Source organism: Pan troglodytes, chromosome 14 (genome assembly GCF_028858775.2).
Source record: "Pan troglodytes isolate AG18354 chromosome 14, NHGRI_mPanTro3-v2.0_pri, whole genome shotgun sequence".
Taxonomy (NCBI): Eukaryota; Metazoa; Chordata; class Mammalia; order Primates; family Hominidae; genus Pan; species Pan troglodytes.
In genome coordinates, this window is record NC_072412.2 from 119483031 (window position 1) to 119503222 (window position 20192).

General features: G+C 45.4%; 1 long non-coding RNA gene across 1 annotated transcript in view; it reads left to right on the plus strand.

Annotated features, from left to right (window-relative positions):
• The first annotated feature begins 3274 nt into the window (after positions 1–3274).
• Positions 3275–20192, plus strand: part of LOC738960 (uncharacterized) — a 48586-nt gene continuing 31668 nt past the window's right edge. Inside the window, exons 1-3 of the long non-coding RNA XR_008538923.2 lie at positions 3275–3417; positions 4586–4875; positions 14998–16975. This is a non-coding gene — a long non-coding RNA (uncharacterized LOC738960). The remainder of the gene's footprint in view (positions 3418–4585; positions 4876–14997; positions 16976–20192) is intronic.

Below are 20192 nucleotides of genomic sequence, written 5' to 3' on the forward strand. Positions count from 1 at the left end.
CCGTCGTGCGTCCCCACGTCACTAACGGGCCCTACGTGCGTGCTCACGTCACTCGAGTCCCGCGTACGCCCCTCAGCGGCCCTGCGTGCATCCCTCAGCAACCCCACGCCCCTCAGCGCCCCCGCGTGCGTCCCCACGTCACTCAGGGGCCCTGCGTGCGTCCGCTCAGTGGCCGGGTATATGTCCCCTCAGCGGTCCAGCATGTAGGTTGTGTGGTGTTGCTTTTCGAGGTGGTTTGTGATGCTTGGTAAGTTTCCTGCTTGGGATTCTTACGGTTGAAGTGGAGTGAATGGAGTTACCAAAAAAAGGAACAGGGTCACTCTTTCTGCCTCAATAACGTTTCCCCCAAATTTTCCTGCAAGAGTGGAAGGAAGAAACGTTGAGGTGCGCTCCCCTCCCTCCACAGGGTTTCTTCCTGGACAGCGCCCCGTCTTGCCCTCACGGGAACTGGGACAGATGCGGTTGTCCCCTGACCCCCTCCTCGCGAGGCTCCAGCACCGGCTGTATGGGCGACCAGGCCGTGGCCAGGGAACACCAGGCCTGCCCCCCATGGACGGGGCTGTGGAGGGGCTGGCTCCGCAGCCCACGGCGGGGCCTCTGGCCAGGTTCTCCCTCCCCTGGCAGTGGCTGTGACGCTTATGCCCAGGTGGACAGCCCAGACCAGGCTCGGAGCCCCATCCCCTCCAAGGCGGGCCGGGGTAGATTCACGCCAGCGTCTCCCTTGAGGCCAGGCTCTGGCATAGGAGAGTGATTCCTCTGGGAGGTCCGGGGTCCCGAGCCCCGGGAATGCCGGCTGAGGGGCACGCGACCCCTCTTCACGGAACCCTCATGCGCTGAGGCGGCCGCAGAGGCCTGGTGACCAGCAGGGCGCCCGATGGTGGGCGGGGGGCCAGCGCGCGGGGGCGCCAGCAGCCGGGAGGACAGCGGGGTGCTGGGTTTCTTAGGGAGGGTCTGCCTGCTCCCTGCTACCCGGCCATCCCAGGGCCCGGCCAGCGCCTGCTGCTCTCTCCACCCACCCGCCCCTGGCCCCTGCCCGCGAAGGCCTCTGCTGCTTCAGCAGGAGGCTCTGTGAGTCTCGGTGCAGCTGTGAGCTGCATTGCCCAAGTGCAGGTGCCCGGCAATGTCCTCCACAGCCGTGTCCTCACTCCCAGCATCGTGGGCACATGATTCATATTCAATGTTTATTGAATGAAAGAAAGAATTAGCCTGACTTTGTTGTTGTTGTTATTATTGACTTAAAACAACACAAATCTGTCGTTTTACAGTTCTGAAATGGCAGCGTTGCCCTCTAGGCTCTGTCGGGAGGCACTGGGGGGTCCATCTCTGTCTCCCTTGGTTCCTGCCCCTTAACCCATCCTCACAGCCACAGCCACAGCAGTGTCCAGTCTCTGCCTCAAGCCTTTCCGTCCTTAGGAGGACCCTGCAGGTTACCTGGGCCCCACCAGGTCATCAGGAGCATCTCCCATCTCAAGATTCATCACCAAGTTCCCTGTGCAGAGTCCCTGGTGCGGTGTAAGCAAGCAATCCACAGGTTCCAGGGGGTGGGGTGTGGACATCAGGCATGCGTGTTCTTCCAAGCTTGCAAGTTACACAAATGTATGCCATGAGGGTTAGAGGTGAGGACATAACTCCAAAGCAGACTCCAGGTCTTCCCAGGCCACACATTCTCTTTCCATCATTAATTGGAATTGGAATTCTGTTTTTGTGCCATAGCGTATGTTTCAAAGTCACATTCAGGTGAATCATTAAATGCTACCAACCATAGACAATAAAATAATAAAATCTAAAAGTTCATGTAAGAAGTCGCTTTTTAGAACCCCAATATTCCAGGTGCTGGGGTTGCTTCTGTTGTTCTTACTCAGAAGCAGTCTTTGCTTCAATATGTTTTTCTTATCTGAGGAATTTGAGCCCTTTAAAAATATCAGGCCCTGGGAGACATTAAAACGAGACCACTGGCTGCACGCAGTGGCTCATGCCTGTAATCCCAGCACTTTGGGAGGCCAAGGCGGGCAGATCACAAGGTCAGGAGTTGAAGACCAGCCTGACCAATATGGTGAAGCCCCGTCTCTACTAAAAATACAAAAATTAGCCGGGCATAGTGGCAGGCACCTGTAGTCCCAGCTACTTGGGAGGCTGAGGCAGGAGAACTGCTTGAACCCAGGAGGTGGAGGTTGCAGTGAGCTGAGATCGTGCCACTGCACTCCAGACTGGGCAACAGAACAAGACTCCGTTTCAAAAAAAAAAAAAAAAAAAAACAAGACCGCAGCCACTTCCCACTCCCCCTTGAGCTGTGGGTTCATCTCTTGGAACAGCGCAAATGAACCCCACAACGCTGCATGCTGGACCCCATAACCCATGCCCACAGCTCAACAATGTGTAGCTCATCACTAAGCAGTGTTACTTCTGTAAACCAATGATATATTTTTTAACTGTAATTATTAGGTAAAATTAACACTACTTTACAATTATATGTATCACTTTACATTTTACAAAGTTATTAAGTAGACATTCATTTTGATGCCCTGAAGTAAATTTAACTTCTTTGCCCTCCCTTCTCCCCTCCATCAAGAACAGAGTGAGGAATACTTAGTTGGGAAAGGCAAAATAAATGCATCAGTCTGTACAGAACCACAAAGAATAAATGGGAGGAAGGCAGGACCTTGAAGAGGCCACAGGGACCTCAAGGAAGGAGAAAACCAGAACATTAAACACGAGGAAAGCCCAGGGGCCACAGGAGCGTTAGGCACCATACGGAGCAGGCTGTGTTCATGACATAAAAGGAGGGACACACAGCATAAATTTCACATTCTAAAATAATATGAAAAGACCATAACTGAAGAGCTGAAGTTGAACTTTATGGTTTCTCAGACCATGGTTTCTAAATGAACTGGGTTCAAAATGTCTCTGGTGGCAACAGAGGGCTTCTTTGGACCCTGGCATTAGAAACATAACAAAGGTAATTCGAGGAGCTGCTATTTCACAAGGTGGTGGCATCCCGGGGAGCTTCTATTCCATGAGTCAAGTTCAATATCTCACCACCGTGGAAAAGGAGTTTCCAAGCAGGAACGAGCAGTATCACTGGGAAGCCGATATTTGGGCCATCCTTGGAGATCCCTGCTGTGAGGACGGCAGGTGTTCCTCCAGTGAAAGCACTAAACTGGGTGTCACTCAGGGCCGGGTGGGAATTCACACGTGTATCTGGTTGATGGCAAGGCGGAGACGTGTGCCCCCGTGAGTCCTGTTCCATGTTGGTCTGCATGAATGGAGGCTCTGCAGACAGACCCTCGGACTGCATCTCCAAAGACTGAACCTGGACCCTGGGGGGTCCTGCTGCCTCCTGGTATTTCAAGGACGATGACCATCACGAGGGGAAAGGCGGGCCTGGCCACCGTCCTGTCACTGACACACTTGCTCCTGGTAAGAATTCCTGATGAACAACTTGGTGTCAGGCCAGTCCCTGAACCCCCTTTTTGCCTTTGAAAACCTGCTTGCAACAAAGGGCCCAGGGGGCACTCCCCAAGGCAAGCTGGACATATGTTGGGGAAAGTCATCCTCAGCTCAGTGCAAATAAATCACATTAGTTTTGCCTCAGTTTCTTCCTTTAGTTTGGTAACAGAAAAATTGAGCAGTAAGTACAGTGTCCCCATGTGTTCCCTCCCCACCACCACAGTTTTCCCTAAGAGCTTGCAGGCTGGGCTTGGTGGATCACACCTATAATCCCAACACTTTGAGAGGCTGAGGTGGGAGGATGACTGGAGGCCAGCAGTTTGAGACCAGCCTGGGCAACAAAGTGAGACCCCATCTCTACAAAAAAAAAAAAAATTAGCTGGCGTGGGGTGTGCCTGTACTCCCAGCTACTTGGGAGGTTGATTGCTTGAGCCCAGGAGGTCGAGGCTGCAGTGAGCTAAGATCACACCACTGCACTCCAGCCTGGGTGACAGAGTGAGACCCTGTCTCTAAAACAATAATAATAAACAAATGACAGCTTGCATCAGTGTGACCCATTTGTTACAATAGGTGAAGCTACACTGAGACATTACTGTCACCCAAACTCCATGGTCTGCACTACACCCACTCTGTGTGTTGGATGGATATGTCACGGCTGTGTCCACCACTCTAGCACTGCAGCCGCCTCAGTGCTTTAAACTCATCTGTGCTCCCAATTCACCCCTCCCTCCTCCCTCACCCCTGGCAACCACTCCTCTCTTACTGTCTCCATAGTTCTGCTTTTCCCAAAATGTCATATGGTTGGAATCACAGAGTGTGCAACCATTTCGGATTGGCTCCTTTTACTTAGCAAACACAGCTACAGTTCCTTCATGTCTTTTCTGGGCTTGGCAGCGCATTTTGTTTTGTCACTGGCTAGTATTCCATTGTCTGGGTGAACCAGTTTGCTTATCCATTCACCCATGAAAGGTCATCTGGTTGCTTCCAAGTTTGGCAATTATGAATAAAGCTGCTATAAACATTTGTGTGCACATTTTTGTGTGGTTTTGAACTCATTTGGGTAATCTCTTGGAGCATAATTTCTGGGTTGTATGGCATGATCTTGTGATGTACATTTGGTCCTTTTCCCATTTCCCAGACATACAGCTCCTAAAGCCTTGGAATCTGTGGAGTGACAAACATCTTTTGTGTGCTAATGAGATGACTGGAGGCTGGGGACCCCTGGACAGCCTCAGGATGGAGCAGGTCACCAGAGGAACCAGCCATGTGCATAGAGGGTTGGAACTTGTGGTCCCATCCCCAACCTCTAGGGAGGGGAGAAGGCTGAAGGTCAAGTTGATCACCAGTGGACAGTGATTTAACAAATCATGCCTACATGATAGCCTCCATAAAAACCCAAAAGGACAGACTTCAGAGAGCTTCTGGTTGGTGAGTACATGGAGGTCCCTGGGTGGTGCCCACAGAGAGTGTAGAAGCTCTGCACCCCTTCCCACGCGCCTCTCCCGGTGCATCTCTTCCAAATGGCTATTCATTTACATCCTTTTGTCATGCGTGAGTGAACATAAGTAAAGTGTTTCCCTGAGTTCTGTGAGCCATTCTAGCAAGTCATCTAACACAAGGAGGGCCATGAGAACCCCGCATTAATAGCCAGAAGGTTGGAAGCACTGGTGAAATGACCTGGGACTTGCAATTGGCATTGGAAATAAGGGCCATCTTGTGAGGCAAATACCTCAACCTGCGGCATCTGTGCTAACTTTAGTTAGTGTCAGAATTAAATTGAATTATGGGGCACTCTGTTGGTGTGCACTGGAGAATTGCTTGGTGTGAAACCACTGTTGCAAAATTGTGACAGTAAGAGAAATCTAACATTGTTGACTCCATCTTGCTTCTGACCTCCAAGCTGTCCTTGGTCATTTCTGGGTGTAGGCCAAGCTAACTTCAGGAGGAATTATAGTTCCACTTGAAAGCAAGGATAATAATAGTCCCTCCCTAAAACTAACTCCCTCCTTGCTCAAGGACTGAAAACCGCCTTTGTAAGACTATTGAAAGCTACAAGAATAGGATTATGGGAGGAACTGAAATCTGCTGAGATGTAGGCATGCTTTCTATAACCCCTTACTGCTCAGGAGTCATGTGAGCAGAGGTCACAAGACTTGTGTCTTTACCAATTGCTTCTATAGATCGGGGTCCCCAACAGGTACTACTCCATGGCCTGTTAAAAACCAGGAGGCACAGCAGGAGGTGAGAGGCAGGCGAGCAAGCATTACCGCCTGAGCCCTGCCTCCTGTCAGATCAGCGGTGTCATCAGATTCTCATAGGAGTGCAAACCCTATTGTGAACTGCACATGAGAGGGATCTAGGGTTGTGAGCTCCTTATGAGAATCCAATGCCTGATGATCTGAGGTGGAATAGTTTCATCCCAACACCTTCCCCCACACCCTCTGGTCTGTGGAAAAATTGTCTTCCACAAAACCTGTCTCTGGTGCCAAAAAATTTGGAGACCACTGCTATAGATAACATCATTACTGTAGAACCTAAGATTGGTTTTTGAGATGTTTTTAGATTGACCCCACCTGGACTCCTGTCTCATGACTAGGCTGGTCCTGTGGCCCCACCCAGAGGCTGACTCAGCACATGAGGACTGTTTTCCACACTCCTGTGATTTCGTCCCCAACCACTTAGCAGCATCCATTCCATAACCCCCTGTCCACCTAATTGTCCATAAAAACCCTAGCCTCTAAGCCTTTGGAGAGACTGATTTAAGGGATAGCTCCAGTTCTCCCGTGTGGGCCGGCCTCACATCAATTAAACTCTTTTCTCTACTACAATGCCATGGTCTCATGAATAGATTTTGTCTGTATGGCAGGCAGGAAGAACCCATCAGGCAATTACAGGTGTGTGGAGAAAGCCCCTCCACATTTTGAGGACCAGAAGTGTTCTGTGTTGACAGTATAGCAGGAGAAGAAAGTTTGGTTTGTTTTCATTATATATATGTGATAAAGGTTGCTTAGTTTTATAAGAAACTGCCAAATGTTTTCCAAAGCAGTTGCAACATTTTGCACTCCCACCAGCAATGAACAAGAGTTTCTGTTGCTCCTAATCTTTCCTAGCATTTGGTGTTCATATTTTATACTTTAGCCATTCTAATGGGTGTGTAGTAGTAGCTCATTGTGGTGTTTGTTTGTTTGTGTTTGTTTGAGATGGAGTTTGCTGTGTCATTCAGGTTGGAGTGTAGTGGCATGATCATGGCTGACCACAGACCCAGTCTCCTGGGCTCAAGCAATCCTCCCACCTCAGCCTCCTGAGTAGCCAGGACCACAGGTGTGTGCCACCATGCCCAGCTAATTTTTAAATTTTTTGGTAGATGGTGTCTCACTATGTTGCCAAGGCTGGTCTTGAGTTCATTGCCTCAAGCAATCTCCTGCCTTGGCCTCCTTTAGCACTGGGATTACAAGAGTGAGCCATGGGCCTGGCCTCATTGCTGTTTTAATTTGTAATTCTCAAATGACATATGATGTGCAGCATCTTTTCATGGGTGTAATTGCCATCTGTATATTTTCTTTGGTGAGGTGTCTGTTCAGATCTTTGGCCCACTTTTTAACTGGGTTGTTTTTTTCCTATTGTCAAATTTTAAGAGTCTTTTGTACATTTTAAGTTCCATTCCTTTATCAGGTATGTGTTTTGTAAATATTTGCTTCTAGTTTGTGGCTTGTCCTTTCATTCTCTCAACAATGTCTTTAACAGAGCAGTTTTTAATTTTGATGGAGTCCAGCTTATCAATTCTTTCTTTTATGGATTGTAAACCAAAAATAAAATCCTAAGCCCCCCAACTGACTGAACAGACCCCCTCTTGGCCAATAGGATCCCAGAGAAACCTGAAAAACTAAATTCCAGGCCATGATGGGAAGAGAGGTCAGACACACCTCATTATAACCCCTCCCTGTTGGGGTTTAGGCACAGCTAACTAACATTTACATTAAAATAGAGGTCATGAAACTGACAGAGAAGACTCTGTGGCAGTAAGATACCAAATTCCAACCGACTCTGGCATAGCATCACATGACAGATAGCAAACCCTGAAGAAAATGAAAATATTTTATCCCATGGTATATTTCTTTGACATATTTGTAAATGGCCCTGCAAAGCCACCTTTTGTAGGGGAAATTCGCATCTGTAGAGAATCTCCATTAATACAGCCAGGCCTTCCCCAGATCTAGGAGAGATTAATTGAAACTCTGACAACTTTCAAGGTCCAAAAAGGGACCTTTACCATCCATTCTCTCTGAAGCCTGCTATCTGGAGGCTTCATCTACATAACAAGAAACTTGGCTTCCACAACCCCTCTTATCTTAACTCAAGCATTTCTTTCTACTGACTTCAAGTCTTCAGACAAAGCTTAACTCTTTCAACCAATTGCCAAACAGAAAATCTTTGAATTCACTTATGACCTATAAGCCCCTGCTTCACAATGTCTCACCTTTCTGGGATCAATCAATATATACCTTCCGAGTATTGATTTATGCCTTTGCTTATAATTTCTGTCTCCCTAAAACATATAAAACCAAACCGTAACCTGACCACCTCAGACACACTTTCTCAGGACCTCTTAAGACTGTTCCCCAGGCCATGGTCACTCACATTGGCTCAGAATAATCCTTTTAAAATATTTTGCAGAGTTTAGTTTTGTCATCAACAGGATCATGCCTTTGGTGTTGTATCTAAAAAGTTATTGCCATACCCAAGGTCATCTAGATTTTCTCCTATGTTATCTTCTAGGGGTTTTATAGTTTGACATTTTATATTTAGGTCTATGATCCATTTTGAATAAATTTTTAGTGAAAAGCATAGAATCAGTATCTAATTTCACTTTTTAAACTTTGCATGTGGATATCCAATTGTTCCAGCACCATTTGTTGAAAAGACTATCATTTCTCATTTGAATTGTCTTCGTTTCTTTTCAAACATCAGTTGGCTATATTTGTGTGGGTCTTTTTCTGGACTTTCTATTCTGCTCCAATGATCCATTTGTCTATTATTTCAACAGCACCACATAGTCTTGATTACCATAGCTGTATAGTAAGTCTTGAAGTCAGGTAGTATCAGTTCTGTGACTTTGTTTTTCTTCAGTATTGTGTTGGCTATTCTGGGTCGTTTGCCTTTCTACATAAACTTTAAAATCAGTTTCCTGGTATTCACAAAATAACTTGCTGGAATTTTGAATGGAATATATTGACTCTATAGCAAGTTGGGAAGAACTGGCATCTTGACAATACTGAGTCTTCCTATCCATGAACATGGAATAGTTCTCCATTTTCTTGGATTTTAAAAATTTATTTCATTAAAGTTTTGTAGTTTTCCTTATATAGATCTTATACATATTTTGTTAGATTGCACCTACATATTTTTCTTTTTTTAACTTGGGGCTAATGTAAATGGTTTTTTTTTTTTATTTTAAATTTCAGTTGTTCATTGCTCATATATTGGAAAGCAATTGATATTTTATTTATAGTCCTTGGATCCTGCAATCTTCTTATAGTCACTTATTAGTTTAAGGAGGAGTTTTAAAATTGTTGATTCTTGGGCATTTTCTATCTGAACAATCATGTCATCTGCAAACAAAGAAAATTTTATGTCTTCTATCCTAATCTGCATACATTTTATTTACTTTTCTTGTCTTATTGCATTTTAATATGATGTTGAAAAGGAGCAAGTGAAAAGAAACATCTCTGCCCTTTCCTAATCTTGGGGGGAAAGTGTCTAGTTTCTCACCATTAAGTATGACATTAACTGTAGGTTTTTGTAGATATTCTTTGTCAACTTGAGGGAGTTCTCTATTCCTAGTTTTTTGAAAGTCTGTATCATGAATGAGTGTTGGATTTTTGTCAAATGTTTTTTATCCATCTACTGATATGATCATATGATTTTTCTTCTTTAGCCTGTTGATGTGATTAATTTCACTACTAATTTTGGATGTTGAACCAGCCTTGCGTAAGTGGAATAAAGCCCATTTGATCATGGTGCAGAATTCTTTTTATACATTGTTGAATTTAATTTGCTAATATTTTATTGAGAACTGTTGCATCTATGTTCATGAGAGATATTGGTCCTTAGTTTCTCTTTCTTGTACTGTCTTTGATTTTGATATTAGAATAATGCTGGCCTTATAGAATGAATTAGGAAGTATTCTCTCTGTTTCTGTTTTCTGGAGCGATGGTAGAAAACTGGTATAATTTCTTCCTTAAATGTTTGGTAGAATTCACCAGTAAGCTTTTCTGGTCTTGGTGTTTTGTCTTTGGGAAGATTATCAGTTATCAATCCAATTTCTATAATAAATATGTCTATTAAGATAATCTATTTCTCCTTGTGTGAGTTTTGGTAGATTGTGTCTTTCAAGTAACTAGTCAGTTTCATCTAGGTATCAAATTTCTGGGCATAGAGTTGTTCATTATATTCATGTATTATCCTTTTAATGTCCACGGGATCTATAGTGATGTCCCTCTATCATTTCTGATGTTAGAGGTTTGTGTCTTCTCTTTTTTTTTTCTTGACTAGTCTGACTAAAGGTTTATCAATTTTATTAATGTTTTTAAAGAACCAAATTTTGATTTCATTGATTTTCTTTATTGTTTTTCTGTTTTCAATTTCGTTGATTTCTGCTCTGATTTTTATTATTTTTTTCTGCTTACTTTACATTTGATTTGCTCTTCTTTTTCTAGTTTCTTGAGATGGAATTTTAAGTTATTTACTTTAGATGTTTATTCTTTTCCAATATATTCATCCAATGCTGTAAATTTCCCTCTAAGCTCTGTTTTCACTGATTCTCACAAATTTTGATAGGTTACATTTTCATTTTCATTTAGTTCAAAATACTTTTTAATTTCTCTTGAGGTTTCTTTGACCCACATGTCGGGCTGATTCTTTTCTTATCAGCTCACTGATGAACCCATTAAACACACTCTTCACTTCTGTTACAGTGTTTATAATTTCTTGCATTTCCTTTTTACACTTTCTTTGCATTTCGATTTTACCCATTCATTTTTTAATATTGTTCACTTTTTCTATTATTAAAGCCCTTAGCACATTAATCATAGGTATTTTAAATTCCTGATCTGATAATTCCTAAATTTCTACCATATCTGAGCTGGTTCTGATGCTCATTTTGTGCCTTCTGACAGTATTTTTTGCCTTTTGGCACGCCTTGTAATTTTTTCTTGAAATCTGGACATGATGTGTTAGACCGAAGGAGCTGAGGTAAACAGACCTTCAGCCTTTGCTGTGAGGTTTTTGTTTATCTGGCTTTCTTTCTTGTCATATTGCACCAACCATGCCCTCTAGGACAATGGTGGAAAGAAATGGTTAGAATGGTCAATCTTGCCTTGTTTCCTATCTTAAGAGGAAACTGATATTTCATGTTCACTCTAGGTTTTTAATAATGTTCTTTATCAGTATGAGATAATTTCCTTCTATTTCAAGCTTCCTGGGTTTTTTCTTTAATCATTAATGGTTGTTGATTTTCAAATGTTTGTTATACATCTGTTGATGATTAGAATTAATCCTTTATTTTCTAATCATATAAATTACATAAATTGACTTTTTTTTTTTTTTTTGAGATGGAGTCTGGCTCTGTTGCCCAGGCTGGAGTGCAGTAGAGTGATCTCAGCTCACTGCAAGCTCCGCTTCCCGGGTTCACGCCATTCTCCTGCCTCAGCCTCCCAAGCAGCTGGGACTACAGGTGCCTGTCACCACACCTGGCTAATTTTTTGTATTTTTAGTAGAGACGGGGTTTTGCCGTGTTAGCCAGGATGGTTTTGATCTCCTGACCTTGTGATCCACCAGCCTCAGCCTCCCAAAGTGCTGGGATTACAGGCGTGAGCCACCATGCCTAGCCATAAATTGACTTTTTAAAAATTAAACTTTACTTTGAAGTATATGTAGATTCACACACAGAAGTAACACAGAAATCCTGTGTCCTCTTCACCCAGCCTCCCCCAATGTCAACTCACAAAGCTACAGAGCAACATCACAATCAGGACACAAACATTAGTGCAGTTGAAGCACAGGACATTTCCATCACCACAAGAACTCCAGTGTTTGCCTGCTTCTATCACACTCCAGTGCTTTCAAGCAGGTTTTCCCCCCATATTTTACCTAAAGTTTATAGCTGTTACCTGTGGAAAGGTTGGTTCAGTGGGGGCTATTCTGCCATTACCAAAAGTTGGGTCCTGTTCTCTACTTTTTAATTGGTAAGCATGCTTTGTAGTTATGGAAATCAACTCTTTGTAAGTGAATTGAAAACTCCCAGCCCCCAGTTTTTCTTTTATTTACCATTTTTTTTCCCACAAAGAGTTTAAAAGTGTAAACGTATTTTATTAGCTTTGTTTTTTGCAGTGCCTTCTGAATTTTTTATCCAGAGAGGTGTTAAGATTTTCCTGAGTGGTCTTCTTCATTCTAAGATTATAAAAATATGCACCTTTGCTTTCTATTACTTTCTGTCTTTCTTTTCCTTTTCTTTGTCCTGCCCTCCTTTTCTCTTTCTTTCCCTCTTTTTTTTTTTTCCAGCCATGAGTATTTATCAAGTGCCTATGATGCAAGAAAGAGAGATGGTCCCTGGTCTCACAGAGCTTATATCTTCATGACTCTGGGATCTGGCTAGATTTAGAAATAAATGCAGCAAGAACTTGTCTGTGTACCCATCAGCAGCACTGTATAAAGCACATTTTCACATTATCAGTCACTGTTACAGTGAAATTGTTAAGTGAGTAAAAATTATCCTTAAAATCTGTAGTCATAGAGATGACGTGGTATATAATGTCCAGCAAATGCACATTTATGGCTTGATTCCTCACATATCTGAGGGGTCTCCCTGGGATAATAGTTGCTATTTAGAATTGCCATCTTTCCTACTTTTAGGTGGAGTGGTTTTCCAGTTGAGTGTTCTTAAGATAAGCATTACTGAAAGGAAAGATAGCAGAAAGAATTTTTTCTTGGTTTCCCTCTTCATAGATGCCAGTGCTCCTGGATCAGAGTGGAGCCTCCTGCTCACGCACTACTTCTGAGAGCCAGTGGCGACCACAGAGGGAGTGCCCTCTTTCTTCTTTCACATTTAAATCTTTTTTTAAGAAAACTTATTAAATTTAATTTTAATTTGTGTATGTGTGTGTGTGTGTGTGTGACCAGGTCTTGCCGTGTCACTCAAGCTGGAGTGCAGTGGTACAATCATAGCTCACCCCTGGCTCAAATTCTTGGGCTCAAGTAATCTTCTCACTTCAGCCTCCTGAGTAGCTTGGACTACAGGCATGCACCACCATGCCCAGTGAAATTTTTAATTTTTTAATTTTTTTTCTCTACAGCCCCCAATTTTTTATTTCTTTTTTTTGTAGAGACTCACCAGGTTGCCCAAGCTGGGGCACCAGGGTCTCACCAGGTTGCCCAAGCTGGTCTCAAACTCCTGGCCTCAAGCAATCCTCCTGCCTCAGTCTCCCAAAGTTCTGGGATTACAGGTATGGGCCATTGTGCCCAGCCTACATTTAAATCTTTGATCCTCTGAAGTGTGTTTTAATACATGCGATAAAGAGTAGAGAGGAGGAATTTTGTTTTAGCAAAATGGATAACTAATTGTCCTAATATCATTTATTGAAAAATTTATCATTTAAATATTTTATTTTGAATCCTCTGTATTAACCCTTAAGTTGCCATACCCTCTTCACAGATAGGGTATCTGAGAATAAGTTAAACATGCTCTTTGAGGTCACACCCCTGGAAACTTGAAACACCAGAATTCAAACTAAGTCTATAGACTCCACAGCTCACTTTTTGCCCCTTCCCATTATAAACCACCTTGTCTAGTGCCAGAGCTCAAAAGAGGCCATGGGAACCCACTCATCTGCAGCCTCCTGAGAGACTGTGATTTGGAAAAGTTAAGGGCCCACCTGAGATTACCCAACAGCACAAGATATCATTAGTCTCTTTGTCTAGTGCTGCCTTCCAGGAGAACATGTTTTTGGAGAAGGTCTTTGTGCTGCTAAAATAACTCAACTCTCTTAGATGGTTCAAAACATCTCAGCCTACAGCAAACTGGGCTTCGTTTTGCACTAATAAGGTTCTATTGTTAATTTCAGAATCATATATTGCTATTTGAGATGCACCAATTGGCTTTAGATGGGAAAGGGTTATAAGAAATCGGAAGGTTTATGCTGCAAAGAGGGAGAGTGAGAGTTGGCATGTGGCTGGTACATTCCTTCCTTTTATGCTACCCTTTTGTGGTGGGGAAAGTATGCTTTGCAGAGAGGTGAGAAGGAGGAAAAGCAGTTGGCTTGGCAGATGGACCAGGAGTGCTGCTCCCAACTGGGGCCCACGGGGCAGGAGCCCTCACATTCCACAGAGGAAGGTCAGCAGGAAATACTGACATCATGTCCATGTCTATGAACGGCTGGAATGCTCTGTGGTTCCTGACCCATGTGAAAAATATGTGAGGTTGAAATGGGGAGATGCCCACTGCCATGAGCCATGTCTGCCAACATCCAGGTTTCCACCATCGGCTTCTCTTCAGAGCCCTGAGAGAGCAGCCCTGCAGACACTGTTCATGGACACTGACTGTGGCAAGAGGTGGTGACAGACCCTTGAGCTTAGTGGTCTATAGCTAGTAGGATTGATGATGGGGTAATGTGGGATTGATAGGGCGAGTAACATGGTATTGATAGTGGATTCTCTGTGGGGTGGCTGGGGGCATATCATGGGCCTGGTGGTTGTTGCAGCTCTGCTCTTGTCTTACTGTCTGCATGGTAGAGCTTGGCTAAAGCCAAAGGACACCCTGGGCCTATCTCCATTGCCCTAGAGGAGAAGGCAGGGCAGGTTCGTTAGTCACAGCTGCTTCACCTGTTCTCTGTTCTCTCTGCTCTCAGGCTGTGGACAGTGCTGGGCCCACAGAAAAAGGTCCCTGACCTTGTAGACCAAGGCTTTGCAACCTATCTGTGGGGAATAATATGTTTTATTAATTTCCAATGTGGACAGAGATTTTAACACCCCCTTCCAGTACTTGTGATGTGGTTTGGACACCACGTCTCTTCGCCCACCACTCACCAGGATGGGACCAGACAGCCTCAGCCCTCCATCTGAGATAATACCCCAAGCAGGGAACCTCTTGGGAAAAGGCAGAGTTGCTATGCCAAATAAATCACATGTCCATTTAGTAATAAACCAACACAAATAGCACAGGTGGATTTTTGTGGCGTTTCCAAAGGTGAGCCTGTCTGTCCAGTGAAGCTGAGGAATCTGGACTGGGAGGACCCAGACTGCAGTCCGACCTCCAGCACCTTAGGCAGCCAGTGTTTCCAGTGCTGCAGCCACAGCTGAGGGGAAAACAGTTTACCAGACTTTAATGATGTTCACAAAACAACCACAGCCCTGGGCATGTTGTGTGCTCTTTGTAAATTAACTCACATAATCCTCACGACAACCTTCTAAGATGGGCACTGTTGCCTTCATCTCACCACGTTGGATGGCACAGTCACCAAGTTCCTGACCTCCTCTTCTCTATTGGTTTATTCGCAGGCCGGAAAAGAGGCATAAACTCGGAGAACCCAAGACCCCGGCCTGGCGTGCAGCCCCAGCAGCCAGACCAGCCTTGGGCAACAGCGTGCGACGTTCAGCTGTCTGCGTCTCCAGTGCTCCCATTCCATCGCATCTGAATGAGGGATTTGGGAGGTAAAACAGGCAAATAATGAAATATACAAATCTTCATTGTGCAATTTTGATCAGTTGCTTCTCCTATGCAACCCTCACCCCAATAGAGACACAGCCTCTCGTCGGAACGCTCCTGCACACCCTTCTCGCAACCCCCACCACCTGCCCCCCACTCCCGACCAGAGCAGCCACCGTCCTGGTGTCTCCCATCAGAGGTAAGTGTGGTCTCCCGACCAGAGCAACCACCGTCCTGGTGTCTCCCATCAGAGGTAAGTGTGGTCTCCCAACCAGAGCAACCACCGTCCTGGTGTCTCCCATCAGAGGTAAGTGTGGTCTCCCGACCAGAGCAACCACCGTCCTGGTGTCTCCCATCAGAGGTAAGTGTGGTCTCCTGACCAGAGCAACCACCGTCCTGGTGTCTCCCATCAGAGGTGAGTGGGGTCTGTTTTTGAAAGTTACTGACACGAAACCATACAGAATGTACTTTTTGTGTCTGAGATTCACTCACCTCCTTGTGCAGAACCTTGAAGTCCTCGTGAAGAAATGTGGCCCCGTTAGTGTCCTGCACCTTTTCTCCCCTCACTGATTGTTAGAAGCCAGGTGCTGTGCTATGCCTGCTAGGGCCAGTATTTGACAAATTCCCTGCTTCGCTAAAGAGGAGGGTTCGTGTCTGGAAGTCACGGGCCCGGTGACAGGCCCACTGTCTGTCCTGGAGGGCCAGACCCATCGTGCCAGTGAGTGCGGGCCTTGCCCACCGTTGTGTGTGCGGCCCTAGACACACTTGCAGAACTGGCCCCAATAGGGAGTTTAGAGAGAGGATTGCACAGGCGAGTGGATGAATGAGTGACATTTCAGAAGCTGAGGTTTGTAGCTGCTGCCTGCAATCTGTTCTGAAGTCCAGCAGCAGCAAAGGGGTGAGGAGGGGGTCAGGCTCACCTGAGACAGGAAGGTGGGTTCCCCCAGGCAGAGGCTTGGCAGAGGGAATCATTGTTGGGACATCTCTAAAAATAAGTGAAAGTAAGTTCCGAGTTCTCTCACGCAGTCTAGAAACACAGATTCTTACTGCACAGATTTTTCTTTAAAGTGAAGCAGGAATTTCAATGCTCTGAACTGACACCAGCAAACCAAGGCAGTTCTGGCTCATCCAAGGGTTGGGGTTCTTATTTCAAACTCGAGAGACCTGGACTAAGATGCATCATCACTAACCAGGCTCCAACAAGGCAGAAACGCCGCTTTATCAAAACCACCGCAGGCTGGAGAGAAATGAGAGCTGCCTTGCCAAGGCTGGGACCGCCAGCAGAGGCACACTCAGCTTCCAGGTGGGGCCTGCCAGCTGGGGGCTGGCCCTGAAGATCACAGACTCCCAGACCGAGGGGGCGGGAAGGTCGTCTCATCTAGTGGGGGCCCCTGTCCAGCCTTTTCTCCTGCTCTGTAGAACCTGTGGGGTCATTTCAGGAAACAAAATATACGAAGCTATCCAGCCTCAAAGCCATAAGTAACTAAGTAACTGAAAAATTAGACCCAAGCTTCCAGAACAACGGTACAGAACATCCTCCCACTCCCTTGGGTTGGGAGCTCCTAAAGGCGTTTCTTATTCCTCTCTGTTCTTCTGTCACGACCAGGGCTGAGCGTGCATTCGAGCTTCTCCTGCATCATGACCAGGATGCTCCGGGACACCTTGTCCACGTCTGTGTCCACCAGTCCTGCTCAGAATCTCCCCAGGGGCTTTTCCACGATGCCCATCCAGGCGTCACCCTCACTCTAGGCCAGGAGGAGAAGGCATGCCCTGAGGATTCAGCCTCTTCTTCTTCATCCCTCCCAGCACCCAGTGTGTTGGGTGCACACAGTAGGTGCCCCATAAGTATCATAAGACCACAATGTGTTGGGTGCACACAGGTACCCCATAAGTGTCGGAAGACCACAGTGCTCCTAGTGTCCTGCTCCTAAACACCGCACTACTTACTATGCAACATGGTTTGCACAGCTCTTCAAGGGAGAAAAACAAACTTCTCAGAACTCTCCAACAAAATACAAATGTTTTGGTATTGAATATATTGTATTTAACTCAAAGCATTGGATGCTGTCAGGCTGGCCAGGTGATATTTATGAAGAGTCTTACAGGCATTTGTTGTCCCAACATTCTACTTCTGGGAATTTATCCAATGGAAATAATTCAAAATGCAGAAAAACTATGGCCAAAAATATTCATTGTAGTATAGCATTATTAGTACTAGTGAAAAATGTACACCAACCAAATGTCTAATAGGGAGGTTATTAAGTGGCTGTGGTAAATTCTCTGAATGTATGGTCATGGAGAAAGAGAGAATAACATTTATCAAGAATTAATAACATTCCATCCATGAGTTATGATAAAGTAATCTGTGATAATTCTGTTCTAAAAGATATAAAATTATATATATGACATATAAGCCCAACCATTTTTTTCCTTGAACTACAATATAAGAGTTCTTAAGGGAAATATGGCAAAATGTTCAAGGATGGTTTGTGGTTTCTCTGGGTGATGGGACTCTAGGTGATTTCTTTTACATTTTTTTTCCTATCATGAGTGTATTACAATGGAAACTTCCAACGGGACGCCGGCCCCACCCTGTGTGCTGGTTTCTACGGCTCCCTGTCATGTCCTCCGCACCCTCTCCTCTCCCCTGAATACAGTTCCTAGAGACCTTGAGTCCACAGCCCTGGGGCTTTGCACACTGCGGGTCCGGTGGTGTCTCCAGCGCCGTGTGGATGACTTCCCCGCGTGTTTCCCCCTCTACACAGTTGAGGAACAGAGAAGATCTCCACTTGCCAACGGACACAGCGCTAATGAAGCCAATTATTGCTACATCCACTGATAAAGTTCGGGGGGAATTAAATTTTTTGGTCCATGGATGCAAATCGCCTCCAGGCACCTTTACTGTCTCAGTGCTCTCCTCAGGAGGCTGCTGTTGGTGGCCAGGGATTTTGCCATAGCAAAGTTCTCACAGATTCCCAAACAATAGCACTCAGCTATCTGCCTCTCTGGCAGGAGGATGGACATTCGCAGCTTTGGACTCACTTTCTTCCAAATATGAACACTTTCAAAGACAGGGATCTGCCAATGACTTTACCAGGAGGGCCTTGCCGGAGCTGTCACTGCTGTGGCATGCAAGAAAGCAAGAGTCCTCCAGGAAGCCGGCCAAGAGGCGCCTTCTCTTAGGCCAAACATGGGCAACATGAGAATAAGAATACACAAAATCAGGAGAACTAACAGGAGGCTGTGAGGAACTCACCCCAAATAATGAGGAAGCTGGAGAATAAGACTAGCCTGGTCCAACTAATGGCTGCTCCGTTGGAGGCACAGGAGTGCAGAGGCAGCGAGGCCTGCAGAAGACCCCTCGCTGCGCTGGGCGGCAACTCCAGTGAAAAGCTGCTAATCAAACACAACTGAATTCACACTATTTTAAAAATAAGTCTGTAAAGGCAAAACAGGTTAATAGTATTTTGACACTAAGCTTGTAGCTATAACAGATACTTTAAAAGGTCAATCCCAGTTACCACGGTGACTGCAGCTCAGGCACCGCAGAAGTGCATGAGGATGAGAGTGAGGGAGCCGCAGCCTGGAAGGGTGGGTCCCAAAGTCTCACTGGCTGATAGGGTTTGGCTGTGTCCCCACCCAAATCTCACCTTGAATTGTAGGTTCCATAATCCCCACGTGTTGTGGGAGGGACCTGGTGGGAGGTAATTGAATTATAGGGGCGGGTTTCTCCCGTGCTGTTGTTGTGATAGTGAATAAGTCTCACAAAATCCGATGGTTTTATAAAGGGCAGTTCCCCTGCACACACTCTGTCACCTGCCGCCCTGTAAGATGTGTCTTTGCTCCTCCTTTGCCTTCCACCATGATTGTGAGGCCTCCCCAGCCATGTGGAACTGTGAGTCCATTAAACCTCTTTTTCTTTATAAATTACCCAGTCTCGTTTAGGTCTTTCTTAGCAGTGTGAGAATGGACTAATACACTGGCAAATACCAGGGACAACTGTGGTGGTTGTTGTAACAAGAAGGATGACAGTCTCTGCCTACTGAGCACACGGTGTGCCGGATGCTGCAGCGCATGTGGGCAGAGAGGCCTCACTCAGTCTCACAGCGACCCCATGAGGCAGGTGTCACTGCCTCAAGCTACAAATAAAGAAACCGAGGCTTGAGAAGAATCAGTGACCTGTAGGAGATCACGCAGTTAATAAGCAATCAGGGCCGTGTTTGCAACCCAGACAGAACTTTCAAGCCCTTATCAGCAACATGGAAATAAATAACTCAAAGGTTAATTCCAGAAAGTTTCCTTACTCAAAGCGCATCTTGGCATTGATTTCACATGCAGCAAGCCTCATCCCAAGCAATGCTAAAAGGTTTCATCACCCCAGCCCCATCCCCAGGCATCTGCTTGTCAGGCTTTAAGGTGATAAAGAAAGAGGAAGGATCATAAAAACACCCATGAAGAAATACAAGGGGGCTATATAACTATTTTGGAATTAATCCCCTAGACTTTTGGAATGAGGATACATTGAGGAAAAGGTTATGGCAAGTTTGAGTCTGTCACCAACCTGCATCCGAGCCCCAGCAGGCCCTTCAGGTAACAAATCAAAGGCCTGTGTCCTGGTTCTTGCCCCTGCAGTCCTGGCCAACACTTTCTCTTAAGCGGCACCCACTGACCGGCTGCCTGGCAGCCTCCTCACCTTCCCTCTTCACTTGCTACATCTGATCCTTCAACAAGGCAGGAGTCCTGCGTCTACAGGCTTCTCCAGGAGCGATCTCTCTGTCAGGCTAATTAAACGGCAGCTACTCCCCAGGACAGTCCTGGAATCCTTGCTGAATCGTGGAAGCTCCAGGCAACCACAATACCCAGAATCTTTCCGTCACAGTTTAAGCCAGAGGTAGGGTCCCAGCAGGGGCCACTCGACCTTGCAGGAAAGCTCCCACATCCTACCCACGGGATGTTCTGGACCCCACTTCTGTTGTTGAGGTGAGGCTTTATTTTACTTCAAAAGTGTAGTACTTAGAAAAAAGTCAAGATAGTTGTATCTAGGAAG